The sequence below is a fragment of the Homalodisca vitripennis genome, chromosome 1 (genome assembly GCF_021130785.1).
Source record: "Homalodisca vitripennis isolate AUS2020 chromosome 1, UT_GWSS_2.1, whole genome shotgun sequence".
Taxonomy (NCBI): Eukaryota; Metazoa; Arthropoda; class Insecta; order Hemiptera; family Cicadellidae; genus Homalodisca; species Homalodisca vitripennis.
In genome coordinates, this window is record NC_060207.1 from 6,338,744 (window position 1) to 6,355,468 (window position 16,725).

Below are 16,725 nucleotides of genomic sequence, written 5' to 3' on the forward strand. Positions count from 1 at the left end.
TACCAAACTGTCAATAAATCAAGCTACAGTGGAAAGACACCGCTCTCCGGTAGGTTCTGTATATTGTATGTGTACAAGTGGCACACATACACGAGTGTAGCAACATTCGATACGCGGATCCACGGTCGGGTTATCATTTATCAATGCATAGCTGACCAAACGTCAATTACCAGAACTGTCAATGTGTACAAGTGGCACACATACACAAGCGATACGCGGATCCACGGTGGTTATCATTTATCAATGCATAGCTGACCGTTTACCAAACTGTCAATAAATCAAGCTACAGTGGAAAGACACCGCTCTGGTAGGTTCTGTATATTGTATGTGTACAAGTGGCACACATACACGAGTGTAGCAACATTCGATACGCGGATCCACGGTCGGGTTATCATTTATCAATGCATAGCTGACCCGTTTACCAAACAGTCAATAAATCAAGCTACAGTGGAAAGACACCGCTCTCCGGTAGGTTCTGTATATTGTATGTGTACAAGTGGCACACATACACGAGTGTAGCAACATTCGATACGCGGATCCACGGTCGGGTTATCATTTATCAATGCATAGCTGACCCGTTTACCAAACAGTCAATAAATCAAGCTACAGTGGAAAGACACCGCTCTCCGGTAGGTTCTGTATATTGTATGTGTACAAGTGGCACACATACACGAGTGTAGCAACATTCGATACGCGGATCCACGGTCGGGTTATCATTTATCAATGCATAGCTGACCCGTTTACCAAACTGTCAATAAATCAAGCTACAGTGGAAAGACACCGCTCTCCGGTAGGTTCTGTATATTGTATGTGTACAAGTGGCACACATACACGAGTGTAGCAACATTCGATACGCGGATCCACGGTCGGGTTATCATTTATCAATGCATAGCTGACCCGTTTACCAAACTGTCAATAAATCAAGCTACAGTGGAAAGACACCGCTCTCCGGTAGGTTCTGTATATTGTATGTGTACAAGTGGCACACATACACGAGTGTAGCAACATTCGATACGCGGATCCACGGTCGGGTTATCATTTATCAATGCATAGCTGACCCGTTTACCAAACAGTCAATAAATCAAGCTATAGTGGAAAGACACCGCTCTCCCGGTAGGTTCTGTATATTGTATGTGTACAAGTGGCACACATACACGAGTGTAGCAACATTCGATACGCGGATCCACGGTCGGGTTATCATTTATCAATGCATAGCTGACCCGTTTACCAAACAGTCAATAAATCAAGCTACAGTGGAAAGACACCGCTCTCCGGTAGGTTCTGTATATTGTATGTGTACAAGTGGCACACATACACGAGTGTAGCAACATTCGATACGTGGGTCCACGGTCGGGCTATCATTTATCAATGCATAGCTGACCCGTTTACCAAACAGTCAATAAATCAAGCTACAGTGGAAAGACACCGCTCTCCGGTAGGTTCTGTATATTGTATGTGTACAAGTGGCACACATACACGAGTGTAGCAACATTCGATACGTGGGTCCACGGTCGGGCTATCATTTATCAATGCATAGCTGACCCGTTTACCAAACAGTCAATAAATCAAGCTACAGTGGAAAGACACCGCTCTCCGGTAGGTTCTGTATATTGTATGTGTACAAGTGGCACACATACACGAGTGTAGCAACATTCGATACGTGGGTCCACGGTCGGGCTATCATTTATCAATGCATAGCTGACCCGTTTACCAAACAGTCAATAAATCAAGCTACAGTGGAAAGACACCGCTCTCCGGTAGGTTCTGTATATTGTATGTGTACAAGTGGCACACATACACGAGTGTAGCAACATTCGATACGCGGATCCACGGTCGGGTTATCATTTATCAATGCATAGCTGACCCGTTTACCAAACAGTCAATAAATCAAGCTACAGTGGAAAGACACCGCTCTCCGGTAGGTTCTGTATATTGTATGTGTACAAGTGGCACACATACACGAGTGTAGCAACATTCGATACGCGGATCCACGGTCGGGTTATCATTTATCAATGCATAGCTGACCCGTTTACCAAACAGTCAATAAATCAAGCTACAGTGGAAAGACACCGCTCTCCGGTAGGTTCTGTATATTGTATGTGTACAAGTGGCACACATACACGAGTGTAGCAACATTCGATACGCGGATCCACGGTCGGGTTATCATTTATCAATGCATAGCTGACCCGTTTACCAAACAGTCAATAAATCAAGCTACAGTGGAAAGACACCGCTCTCCGGTAGGTTCTGTATATTGTATGTGTACAAGTGGCACACATACACGAGTGTAGCAACATTCGATACGCGGATCCACGGTCGGGTTATCATTTATCAATGCATAGCTGACCCGTTTACCAAACAGTCAATAAATCAAGCTACAGTGGAAAGACACCGCTCTCCGGTAGGTTCTGTATATTGTATGTGTACAAGTGGCACACATACACGAGTGTAGCAACATTCGATACGCGGATCCACGGTCGGGTTATCATTTATCAATGCATAGCTGACCCGTTTACCAAACAGTCAATAAATCAAGCTACAGTGGAAAGACACCGCTCTCCGGTAGGTTCTGTATATTGTATGTGTACAAGTGGCACACATACACGAGTGTAGCAACATTCGATACGCGGATCCACGGTCGGGTTATCATTTATCAATGCATAGCTGACCCGTTTACCAAACTGTCAATAAATCAAGCTACAGTGGAAAGACACCGCTCTCCGGTAGGTTCTGTATATTGTATGTGTACAAGTGGCACACATACACGAGTGTAGCAACATTCGATACGCGGATCCACGGTCGGGTTATCATTTATCAATGCATAGCTGACCCGTTTACCAAACTGTCAATAAATCAAGCTACAGTGGAAAGACACCGCTCTCCGGTAGGTTCTGTATATTGTATGTGTACAAGTGGCACACATACACGAGTGTAGCAACATTCGATACGCGGATCCACGGTCGGGTTATCATTTATCAATGCATAGCTGACCCGTTTACCAAACAGTCAATAAATCAAGCTACAGTGGAAAGACACCGCTCTCCTGTAGGTTCTGTATATTGTATGTGTACAAGTGGCACACATACACGAGTGTAGCAACATTCGATACGCGGATCCACGGTCGGGTTATCATTTATCAATGCATAGCTGACCCGTTTACCAAACTGTCAATAAATCAAGCTATAGTGGAAAACACTGCTCTCCTGTAGGTTCTGTATATTGTATGTGTACAAGTGGCACACATACACGAGTGTAGCAACATTCGATACGCGGATCTACGGTCGGGTTATCATTTATCAATGCATAGCTGACCCGTTTACCAAACTGTCAATAAATCAAGCTATAGTGGAAAACACCGCTCTCCTGTAGGTTCTGTATATTGTATGTGTACAAGTATGGATAATGAACATTTCAAGGCAAAGTTAAATATGTGTTTGAAAGTTATTTAACTTTAGAAAACTATGTAGAGTATAATATATGAATATATTCTATAATAATATATATTTCTCTTTCAGTACTTAAAACATATTTGACCGGTTTTACCTCAATACTTTGATAGCTTTAATACTTGATTGGCAATGATCGGTATAAATTAGATATCACTTCAAGAATAAATCATTTTTTGTACAATTTCGACTGCAAAATTATGATTTAAAATGCCTATATTATACATGTACCATATCATTCCTACCACACCTACACATACCATATACATATACAGGGTGCACGTCATACCTCGTAATAGTCTTTACTTTGGCTATATGCAGAATAATTTGAAGCTATAGCTCATTTCAACTGGTTATTCTACCAATATTTCTTTACCACGATAGTTACTCTTAACACCAATGTGAAAATATTTGCCTACCCTCGATAAACCTCATGGAGTGATATCCACCACCATTCAACTCAATGTGGCTTATATACAGTAATGGAGATTCATGCAAAGTTTCAAGTCTATAGATTTGATCGTTCTTGAGATATAGTGTGGACAAACAAACAGACAGAAATGATAGATTTCCAACCTCTAAAAGTGACAGATTTCGCTAATGCTCAGCCAATAAATGTAACATAAGTAAACGTGGACGTTAATGTTCAGACTAGTTAAGTGCAATTTTTGTTCTTTAGGCAGATTCCTATTATATAGTATCAGTACGAACTTATCTGAGGAATTATCTGATCTTGTCTGCTGTAAAACTTTTCAGACTCAGTCCAGGCCCCTAGTAAATACATTTTAGGGCGCTTTGCTGTCAGAAATTAACAGATACAAACATTTATCATATTGTAGACATTTATACTACTATAGAGAACTACATTTTCCAAATCAAGATAAATACAATTATGACTCTTTAGTAATTATTCATGCCAGTCAGCAACACTTATAAAATTCCATTTTGGGTCGAATAAAAAGAAAACACAATTGAGACCCATTCATTTCGTAACGAGCGTTATCTTTTTATCTTGAAGTCTTAAAAAATATCTGAGTGAACTTACAGTGAAGCAGAATAGTAACATTAAGTAATACTGTTAAGTAATAAACGGTGAGAATTGTTAAAAATTCAATACGTATATATAACGAAGCCTGTTCAATAGTTATAAAAATGCAAAAGATAAAAAGAAGTTTAATAAAGTTAAATACTCCAAGTTGTTTTTAAGAGATCAATGCATCCATGTTTAATCAAGCAGTCGAATTCCCTACATAAAGATGTAATTAATAAATGCAACAGACATATCTGGATTTAAATAAAGCTCTTCTTTTGCATTTGAAGATCACGCAATCTAATAGTTACTGTGCACAGCTAATGTCGCAGTGGAGCGGATGCGATGGTTATCGCAAGATAACCGAATCAAGCAACGTCGAGCGTGGGATGGATGACAGCTGCGCGATCCTGTCCTTGCAAGCGGTCCGCTTGCCTGGCTGTTGGTGGTGGTTCGGAAGTCACCTTTAAGCCCTTGGTGGCCAAGATGTCAGTACCATCTGACACTGAGTCAACACTTCCTCCACACCTGAGTTATATGTAGAAAACATGGTTACTCCGCTGTGGTAAGAGAACGTGTCTGCAACCACGAAGTGGACTCAACTGTGCAACTGATGAGACAATGTGAAAACCTCTGAATCAGGAATACCTGGGAAAACAGAAATACCTCTTTCGTAGTCTAAGTGTTTCTGATGTGGAACCGATGCAAAGAGTTAGTCTTGAACTTCTTCGCCGCTGACTTTTCGAATTCTTCAGACGTGGACTACAGATTCCATGAGTCCATGAGTTGCTGCACTAAGCAGAAGCCAAATGAAACTACATTCGCATTGAATCAATCACTCCCGCCATAGCTACGTTATGACTATAAACACTTGCACAAATGTTTAGCCAGAGTCAACGGATGCCACATAACACACATAGGGATGTAACACATGGGTCACCCTTTCCGCAGCCCGCCTACACACAGTAAGTTTTTCTTATACATTCGTATTTACGCTACGTTTTCTAACAGAATTGTTTGCTGCTACATGCACTTCAGACATTAGATCCCAAATATGTTCTCCCTTTTAAGTAACGGATTATAACATCAAAGGGGGAAACTGATATTTGTTAATTCCATTAAAATAAGAATGATAATAGAGTAATATTTTGCTGTTTTATTTAGCCATGAAAATGTTTTTGTGCAGTATATTAGTTATTCCATTTCCCTACAATTTTACTTATTGGGAACTTTAGTTTTTTTTTTTTTTTTTTTTTTTTTTTTTTTTTTTTTTTTTTTTTTTATCGTAGGGGGAATGCATTTGCGCACGGAGTGTGGGACTCCCTTGCGGACTACCCACTAAACCCCCTACGGGCCACGGAGGGCCCAGGCCGGAATCCTTTCGGATGACATCTTGCCTGTTCCGTGTGTCTTATGTCTCAATCATGACAAAGCTACTTGTTTCGGAAGCTAGGGGTCAGCCAGGCATCCGTCTTCACGCATCTGATGAAAGATCGCTTGTACATGAGTGGTGACTGCATTTCAGGCGTCCTCACTCTGCAGCATCATCTCCACAATGGTTTCTGCCGAAACATCGCCAACTTACTGTGGTGGCGAGCGTTCGCCTGCCCTCGGTGAAGCGCCCGCAAGCGAAGAAGGTGTGATGAACATCATCATCCTCCTCCGGGCAGTAAGTACACCGAGCCGACCTGACTTTTCCCATCCTGTAGAGGTACTTCGTAAAGTAACCGTGCCCCGTCAGGAACTGACACAGGTATAAATCTATCTCCCCGTGGCCACGATCTATCCAGGATTGAAGCTCTCGAATGAGACGGAAGGTCTAGCGACCGTCCGATCCTTCCGTCCACCTCCGCTGCCAAACCTGCAGAGTCTCCACCCTGGCAGCAGCCAAGGCATCCTCTCTACCCCGCTCGGCAGCCTCCCGGAAGATGGTCTGTCTCTCGATAGCCAGCAGATCAATAGGAATCACCCCTGCCACGACCGCCACGGCCGAACCGGAAACGGTGCGATAGGCGCAGGCAACCCTAAGTGCCGCTCTTTTCTGTACCGATAACAGCTTTTGACTGTATCGCCTTATCCTCATGACACCCGCCCAAACCTCTGCGCCATACAGAAGGGTTGGGTTTACAGTAGACATGAGGAGGCGTCTCTTACTTGACCTAGGGCTTCCTACGTTAGCCATCAGCCTGCCGAGAGACATAACCACCTTAGAGACTTTGTCACACACCGCCTGAATGTGCTCCCAATACCGAAGAAGGCAGTCGAGTAACACACCCAGGTACTTCGCCGCAGTCCTTGTCCGAACCTCGACACCCTCCACATTCATAGAGATCAGAGTGGGAATTCTCCGTCGAGTGAGCATAACGATTTCGGTCTTGGCGACCGCCAACTCAAGTCCATGGTTCATCATCCAGGAATTTACCCGAATTATTACCTGATTAAGGCGTAACTGTGCCAAGTCCGGAGTCCTCGCCGTGATGACTGCAGCCACGTCATCAGCATAACCCACGAGGAAGACGTCGTGGGGCATCTCGAGTTGCATTATCCAAAGAGTTGCTACGCTGCAATGTCAACACGATTCTCTATTAAACCTTTTCAAATTTTTGCACCTTTTCTGATTTATGGAAATGACTTATAGGTCTTTAAATCCACTTTCCCTCTTGGCTATAGTTAACGAGAAGTTACGCAGAGAGATTCTAGTTCAAAAAAAAGTTATTACATTGAAATGATAAATACATGATATGAAGTGTGGCAGTCCATACAAACTTCATACCTAGAGCATAAATGTACTTTACATACAACATAAAATTTTTCGTTAAAAAACTCATTATTTTTAAACTCTTGAATGTTTTTGCTGACAATAGCTAATTCTGATCTTCTAAAAATATTAAAACTGTATTTTTAGGCATTTTACTAAACTTATTGCATATATTTTACTAACAACTAATTTTGATCTCTTTTTTACAATTTCGTAGAAATGTCTAATAAGGATTTTCACACGGCAAAGACATTTTATTTGGATTTACAAATCTCTACAGTAGTTTTATAAAAGCATATTGTATAAACTAATTCCTTTGTATATTTTCGTATGTTTACATTGTATCTTGTGAGAACCTGAATTTTAACAATTCAATGAATTTTAATGTTATTACGCTATGGTATTTTACCATGCAGTGACTCTTGGAATTGACAAACCTTGTTTTATAACATCGTAGATCGAACAGCTTCTGTTTACCTGTTGTCCAAGTTTGGTGTAACAGATTGTATAGGTGGCCAAAGTGCCTCACACCCTCGATACACTCAAAGTGTGTATCACCCCTTCCCCTTCGGTACTCCCCTAATTCTATCGATCGAAGCTTTTCTTTATTATACAACTCCAGAAGAATTTTCAGTAATATATAAGCATTTGTAACATATACAAATTAATCCTAAGTTTAGAAAGAAACTATTAATGAAAAACGAATTCTTCCATTTACAAATGCCGATAAAATAAAAGGGCGATGGTTATTGGCCTGCAGTGAAAGATTTATACCGAAGCCCGGGTCAATTTATCTTGTAAATACTTGGGGAATATTGACGTTTCTGCTATTTCCAACCCAGTAACTTCGAATTACATGGGGTGAAGTATCTGCAGAATACAAAAGATCTACTTTATACATTTCTGAGAGAAATAAAGTGTATGAATAGTACATTTTGTCTAACAAAGTTCATGAATGTACTCAGTTACAGAAACTTTGAATTTACAGTAAAAATGTATAATTAATATGAGGAACTTATATTAAACTAAAATTAACTAATTATATATAATTATTATGTGTGTTTTGGTAAACTATATATACACACATATATATATTACTTTTAATAGGATAAAAAGGAATATTTTTCATTTTACTATTGCGGGGGATGTAATACCTACGTATTCAAGAATTTGTATATATAAATGTATTATTTCAAAAAAATAATGATAAATAAGAATCAAGAAACCATAAATATAAACACAGTATATAATATTTAGAAAATTCCATGAGACGTTCAATTTCTCTAACTAAAATTTACTTGAATACAAATGTACATTTACTTTTTATGTTTTTTTTTTTTGTAAGTAGAGGATTAAATTTTACTAATGAAATTTTGAACCTAGCAACCCGTGAAAGATATTAACAAAGTTTTCGTTATATTTACAAAGATATTCGATTTAGTCTTCAACATAATTTTATGAGTCTGCTGTATATAGTTTAATCTGTTGTAATTTCCATCAGGACATGGTCTTTTTTTCTCAATTACATCATTTTACGTAAAACACTCTTCATTATGTTCGAGACAATATCTTGCCAATTGGAAGATGTCTTGATGGAAAATTTTAAACCCATGCCCTATTTTGTGAATTGCTAAATGATCACACGTTTGGCCAGTATATTGTTTAGAGCAAAACTTACAGTTGATATATTATTATACCAGTCGAATTAAAGTTAATGTTGCCAATTATAGGATAATTCGTTTAAGTATTACTTCTTGTGAATTTTCATTAATAATTCATAGCTTTACATATTCCTTAACGTGATCTTTTTAAAAGATCACATCCATTTCTTCTATAGTTAATGTATTTTGGAATTCATGTGTTAACCAGCATTTTAAAATTTCTAAGTTCTTCTAATTACTCTTTGTGCTTTTGAAGTAAAATTTGAACTTTCAGGAGAACTTTGAACTAAATTTAACACATTTTTACACATTTATAATAGAATTTATTTTATATGGACCAGGAAATAATTGAGTAATTAGTTTATGTTTATTTAAATTGTTATATTAATTTTAGGGCATTTTCGTTTGTTAATTTAATTTTTAAATCTTTTTCAGGCTAATGCAAATCTTTTAATGAAATTTTGTCAATGTAGTTTAATAAATCAGATTGGATGCTGCATGAATTTTTTTCTTCTTACTAACATCTTTTGTGGAATTTAATTTTTTGACATGCATTTGTTGGAACATGTAGATAACCCGTTGTATTAGTGTATTTTACGTTTAATGTACTCTAAAATGATCTTGATTCAATTTAAGCATTTAAATCCAAAAATGTAACGTTAGATTTTCAACACATACACTTACAACCGCTAATAATATGCATTAAACTATCATATACTACAACTGGTTAGGTTCTCTTATTATTTTCGAGCAGAAAATAAATATATTAGATAAACTCTTGGAAATATGTAATTAAATAAAACTATAAACATAATTGGAAGAATTGTTTAATATTTTTCCAAATTAGCTGTATTTTTTTATAAATGTAGTAACAATTTTAAATCAATTTATGTTTAATTTGGTATTGCATATCTTATTAAAAATTTTATTGGGCGTTCAATTGATACCGTAACCCTTTAAATTAATTTTCTGATATTTCAGAATAATAATAACCCTTTAAATTAAAGACAAAATTAGATATATAACAACTTTTAATTCAACTGTGTAAGTTATGTATAAAGGTTATAAAAAATATTTTATTTTTATTTATTGATAGGAAGTAAATAATAAAGTCGCTGGTAAATGTGTGAATATCAGTAGTTGGAAAGCTACATAGATTAACAATATTTTTGAAATACAAGCGAGCTGCAGTGTGACGCCGGAAGCGCCAATATTATCTCAGCCTAACAGAGCAGTGGTTGTGGAGAGCGGCGTGGTGCGCCCCAAGGCTCTGTACTTGGCACGTCGTTGTTTGCTTCTCCCCACTGGCAAACATTGGCGCTCAGTAATCAACTTTGCTGCCACAATGTTCGTACATTTCCTTGCATGACCATGGGTTTTTATAGCTACAGCCAGTATCCACAACATTTAACTAAGTTGTAGTCAATATAAATGCAATGGAATAAATATTTGATTTCATTATGAAAAAAACATACGATCCTACGTAGCGTTACTGCGTATATGTAGTACAAAATTTCTTAAGAACTATATAATTACGCTGTCTACTGCCTGATAATTTGTTTAACTATACATATACACAACACACATACATAATTTCAATAAACCTTGAATCACAATAAGTACTTGCTCTGCCGGGACTCGAACCCGTTCTCTCACTTGCCGGGTGAGTGCGGCTACCACTACAGCAAAACGCCCTTATTTTCTACTATCCAATTATTTTGTACTCGACCGTTTCTTTCACACATGTGCTTAAAAAACAACAATTACATGTAATCGGAAGACCAAATACCAGTCAAATGATTTAATTTACCTTCATTATATAAGACATAAAATTAATCATTTAATAACAAAAAGTATGTTTATTGAAATAAATTTAGGCTATTGTCATCCTATTCAAATTGATTGAATACACATACACACACACACACATACAGGTATACATATATATCAATATATCAATTTTTTAATGACATTATTTACTATCGATGTCGCAATTTTTTAAAAACCTTAGTGATCCAAATTGTTTTTATTTTGTTTAAAAAATGTCTTCACTTCTTTAGATTATTCAAGACATACATTTTCTCCATTTAAAAAAAATTATTAAACCTACTTTGTTATTTCCTTATTATTAAAACGATTCTTTGATTTCTAATGACGATTAGAGTATTTGTTAAAAATTGCTTTATAGAAGAAAGGCAAATTTATGATTTTAGTATTTTTTTATTTAGAAAAAAGTCGATTTTACTTTAACATAACAAAATTAAGAACTACTTTTCAAGAAAAATGTACATTATTTTATTTTTAAGATTACTCGGTCAAGTAAATTATACAAGTGCTCGTGTTAGTAATTTTTATAGTTGAACTGTTGATTCGCCTATTTACTAAGTAAAAGTAGAGCACACCACGTGCCGTAACAGGTTAAATGAAAAACCTCCAATATATAGCTCATTTCATTCTCGAGATGGATTCAACTCTCAGCAAACTTCCATGGGTAGACATGCACCATCATAGAATTCATTCTTGCCTGTTTTGTAGATTCAAAGTTTGCAGCATAAGTACTTGTTGAGATACCTTGCCACACTATAGGCTACATTCAGGTTTTTCCTCGTTACATTGAGTTTCATATCAACGTTTAAACAATGGATGTCTACGTACCAAGTCACAATCAAATTATGTTTACTGTATGTTAATAACTGTGTGTTACTATATATCACGTTTAGATCTCGTATGAGTTTGTTACATATTTTGTATTATGATCATTTCTCGTTTCCGTCATGGTTGCTCATAAGACTATTGTTACACTATTCACTAATGCTTAGCCAAATCCTATGGAAAGACATGCACCATCGTCGAACTCATTGTTCCTCATGAACAGACAGAAATGAAATGTTTCTAGACCAACAAGTCATAGCTTCGCTAATGCTCAGCCAGTTAATGGGAAAATGTGAAAATCACACTTCAAAATGTAGATAAGCCTATTTTGGTTTACTTACTCTTTACTAAAGTTATTTGTTTCACTAAAAAAATATACATTTTTAAACAAAACTGTCATTTATTATCAACAATTTTTTCGGCAAAAATAAATTTGATAGATTTCTTCGAGACAGAATTTTTATAAACTTTTAAAAGATTTTACATTAATATTTAATACATATTAAATTAAATTTAAGACTCACTGTTTGTTTATACTTTATATATATTAAATTTCATTAATTATTATTATTATTAAATAAATACAATCTATTGAATAACTACACAAACATATTGAAATGATATACATATAAACTTATGTATATAAATAGACACAGATGGGTCCTGAAAAGGTCCTCTCTCCCCCGGGACTCGAATCACGGGATCTCGCATTGGAGGTTGAGAATGTTAACCATTATATCATTGAGCCCTAACTTTTGCCAAAAAGTATTTATATTTGGTTGTTTCTGCCATATGTCTTATATAAATAAGTTAACTAACATTACCGTGGGTAAGCTATTTACTGTGCTGCGGGACAGTGATTATAATTTTCTTTGTTTAAAATAACCAAGCAATGATAACTTTATTGTGGAGATATAAACTTGAAGCACTTTACGGAGTTTAGTGCTTATTTTTCAGAGGTCAAATTAATTTCTACTTATCACAATTATTAAGCAATCAACAAAGATTTTGTGACACCTCGGTGTTAACGCCCCAAAATTTCAACAAATAAATTAATTTAACCTAATACTGAGCTAAGAATTCTACGAAAATGTCTTATTGTTACTTCAGTTATTATTTTAATCGCCTTTATGTTGGAAGTCAAGACCTCCACAATATGTAGGCCTAACAATGCCGCCGTACACATCAAGTGCCATCCGGATTAATATAGGAAAATATAGGCGTTAAGGCCACTCTTCAGAAGAAAGGGAAAGGAGTTCTGCCACAGTCTGTATATGCATTAAATTGAAGCCCGCGCGTGTTGCGACAACATTGGTGTTGTCGCAGCCACGTGTACGGAATGCGCTGAAATCAGCAATAGTTGTGTTGTACGCAGGCCTCGAGCAGTCTAAAAGCACCATGTACTTTGTTAATTACTAAATGAATCGCCTAGGCGGCAGCACCTTCCAGAGTACCATCCTAAGACGAAACGCGCTCTGATTGGTCTGGAGCCTTGGAAGCGGGATGATCGGGCGATGGCGATGTCTCTCTCCCTATTTTAACTTTTCAGAAACCAAATTCTAAATTTGTAATTATGCATTAGTTAAACCTAATTTTGTTATCAACCGGATCCAAATAGTGCGCTAATTTTAATAAACCATATAATAGTTCGAGTCCGCAGTTTTATTTCAACCAAAAAGTTTACACAACCTCGCCACGAACCCAAGAGAAGACCTTTCCCCTCCCACTGGGCAAACGAAGGCCGGTTACCACAATTTGTTTAACTCACTTATGAAGATGTAAATAGTAATATTAAAATTTTAAAGTCCGCAATATTTTTTACAAAAACAAAAACAAAAATACAAACATGTTATTTCCATTTGTTGTAATTTTGTTGAATTATAAGTAAGAGTTATGGTTTAATTATTTTAAATTCGTCTTTGTGGCTAGTTGTTTTTAGACATTTAACTATATTTTTCAAATATTTTTATTACGAGAGCATAAATATTGAAATCATTAATAGTTATTTTGACCCATGCAACATAGGTTCATAAAAGGAGCAAAGGTGAACAAATCGGGCAATTACTTGTCCAGTAAAAAAGCCCACATGTTCCAGAATTTCCAAGTTAAAGTGAATGTACTTTAGAATCCGTGACCGAGCAATTTAAATACCCGTATGTTGCGAGTACATGCTATTTGTCAAGTAAGCAATGTCACTTACTGGGTCACGTTAATGTTACCAGTAATCACATTAAATACCACGCTAGAGTAGTTAGTGATTTAATAATAATTATTAAAGTATATAAAACAAGAAGGATGTCCAAAAATATTTAATTATCAGATTTGAAAATATAATTTACGTCAACTAGAGTATATGGTTCTACAAGCCCAAACGTGATAACTACAAACTATAGGCACATTTCAATGTTTGTACAACCTAAACAAGAAAGACAAATGATTTCATTTGAAATTTAAATTGTAAAACACTCAAACTCATCCATTACTCAGTTGGGACGAATACTTTTCACTAAGTAAACAGTCATGTCGGCTTTCACCAAGCTTGTTCCCTCTTACGACAAGAGCATTGGTCTAAGCTCACCCGCTTGAAATTATTTCAACTACTCTTAAGCATGTGGTCCTAAGCACGGGGTGTTTCAATTTATGTATATTTTTTAATAATTAATAGATCTATATTATTTATTATGCTTTAAAATACGATTCTTCAGTGAAATACAAATACAGACTAGAAATACTTATAATCTAATATATAAAAATGTAAGTGTACTTCACACCACGTGTCACGTGACTTACCTTAAGTTTCATGCAACATTACAAGTCGACATCTCATTTCCTTATCAAGATGACCTGTGACCGACAGACAGTTATACATATTTTATATACAGTTTTACGTCCTCCGGCCGATAAAAAAGAAATTGTGGTAGCCTGCTGAGTAATAGGTTGCAATGATGCCCAACCTGATCCTATAGATGGACATGCACCATCATAAAACTCATTCTTGTCTATGTATAACTATTGAAGTGTCCTGAAAACTTTAAAGTCTGCAGATGGTATTCTTCTTGAGCCATCTTGCGGATAGTTATGCTATACTTTTTACTAATAAAAATTTTTAACTGCCATAGGTTTGTACTCAGTTTTTCACAAAATACGATGCTCTTGACGCCATCATGGTTAAACCACATTCCCACAAAGCCAATGTAAGCAAAGCATAAATCGGATGCCGAAAATAAAGTAAATTTCAAATGATATTTTTATTTGCTTACATTAATTCATATTAATCAACATATCTGATTTATATCAAAGAAAACCAAAGTCGCATAAGAAAAGCCTTTGATCAGTAAAATGAATTTCATAAGCTAGAGATCCCTTACAGTAACCTACATTGCAAAACCTTTGGTGTGTCTTATAAGATTCTAGTTATTACTCTATCTACCTTCAAAAGTACGTCTATAAGAGTAAATGAAACTGCTTATTGAATTTTATTCTTTACAAAAAATAGTGATGTTCATGTATTAAATTCGAGTTACAAAATATAGATGGTAAACAATTTGGAAACACTTAATTTATATTGTTGCTACCAAATTCAACAAATTTGCTAATTTTTTTGTTTTAAAAACATAATGCTTAGTAATAAAAAAGTGGTAAGTTTGTTATTTTTACAATAGCCTAAGTCTGTAGGACAATGCCTGAAGATACTTCATAAAATATTAAAACGTTAATAATCTAAACGTTTTATTTTTAAACTTGGACTTCATCATGTTGCATGTACTGTATAAAAGATTGGATACAAAAATATAAGCAAAACATTTAATTTAACGGTCAACTGGGCATCACCCAAGTGTAAACATCCGACCCTAGACATCTTTACTTACTTAGGTTTTGTGCTGGCTTCTGAGAATAACTTATATAGACCTAACGAAATATTCAGATTGATAATATTTTTATATATTCTGAAACTTATGCTGGATAAACTTACAGGGCAGGTTTTATACGTAAAAAGGTAGTCATCAATTTTTTATTTAATAGTTTGAAAGTTTGATCGTCAAATACAATCCTGACATATATTTGGTTTAACAGTAAAAACAAGTGTTTTTTTAATCGGTAAGAAGTAAAAATAGGCTTTTTTAATTTCTGCTATAGCAATACATTGTATGTGAAGAATTCTTAAGTTAAATGATTTCACTTTGATTTCTGGACTCTATAAAAGTCAGTCCATTAATCCAGGGAGCTTAGATAACAATTTGGAAAATTAGTAATAAATAAAGTAAACTGATAAAAGACATATTTTAAACTCAAAATAACCTCAAATGTTTTAAAAATGTGTTTATTATTTTTTTGGAGGAGGAATTAATTTTCTACTTATCACAATTATTAAGCAATCAACAAAGATTTTGTGACACCACGGTGTTAACGCCCCAAACTTTCAACATATAAATTAATTTAACCTAATACTGAGCTAAGAATTTATTATTGTTACTTCAGTTATTATTTTTGTCGCCTTTATGTTGGAAGTCAAGACCTCCACAATATGTAACAATGCCGCCGTACACATCAAGTGCCATTCGGATTAATATAGGAAAATATAGGCGTTAAGGCCACTCTTCAGAAAGAAAGGGAAAGGAGTTCTGCCACAGGACCGAGAGAGTGCGCTGAAATCAATCCGGCGGCTGTCTATTTGATGCCGAATAAATACATTGATTTTAACTTTAAATACTTTGAATCTGACTCGGTGCATAAGTTTAAAGAACTCTATCGCTGCACTCTGTGCCATTGCAGTATGGACGTTAATTGGGAGTTAACGTGAGTACAAGTGATTAACGATTAACGATGAGTACAGTTCTAACCTCATTGTGCGACATGTCCATGACATCTTGAACTGGATCACGTTTCTCGCCTTCACAAATTCGGGGATACTTCTGCAACAGACCTTGACAATATCTCATGAGGCGTTGTGGCGCAATCGGTTCGTTACGGGAGTGATGAGTTGAAGGTTACGAGTTCGAATCCAACCTCAGTACATACACTTTTTGCAGAACTTAAATGAGATCTATATTTATTTTTAAATCGTTTGTTTTAGTTATTTATTTTCCTGGATGGGAACAAACATTTTTTATGAGTAATTGCGGTTATTGCATATATAAGTAAATCATACATTTATAATATTTAATAACGCTTGTACTA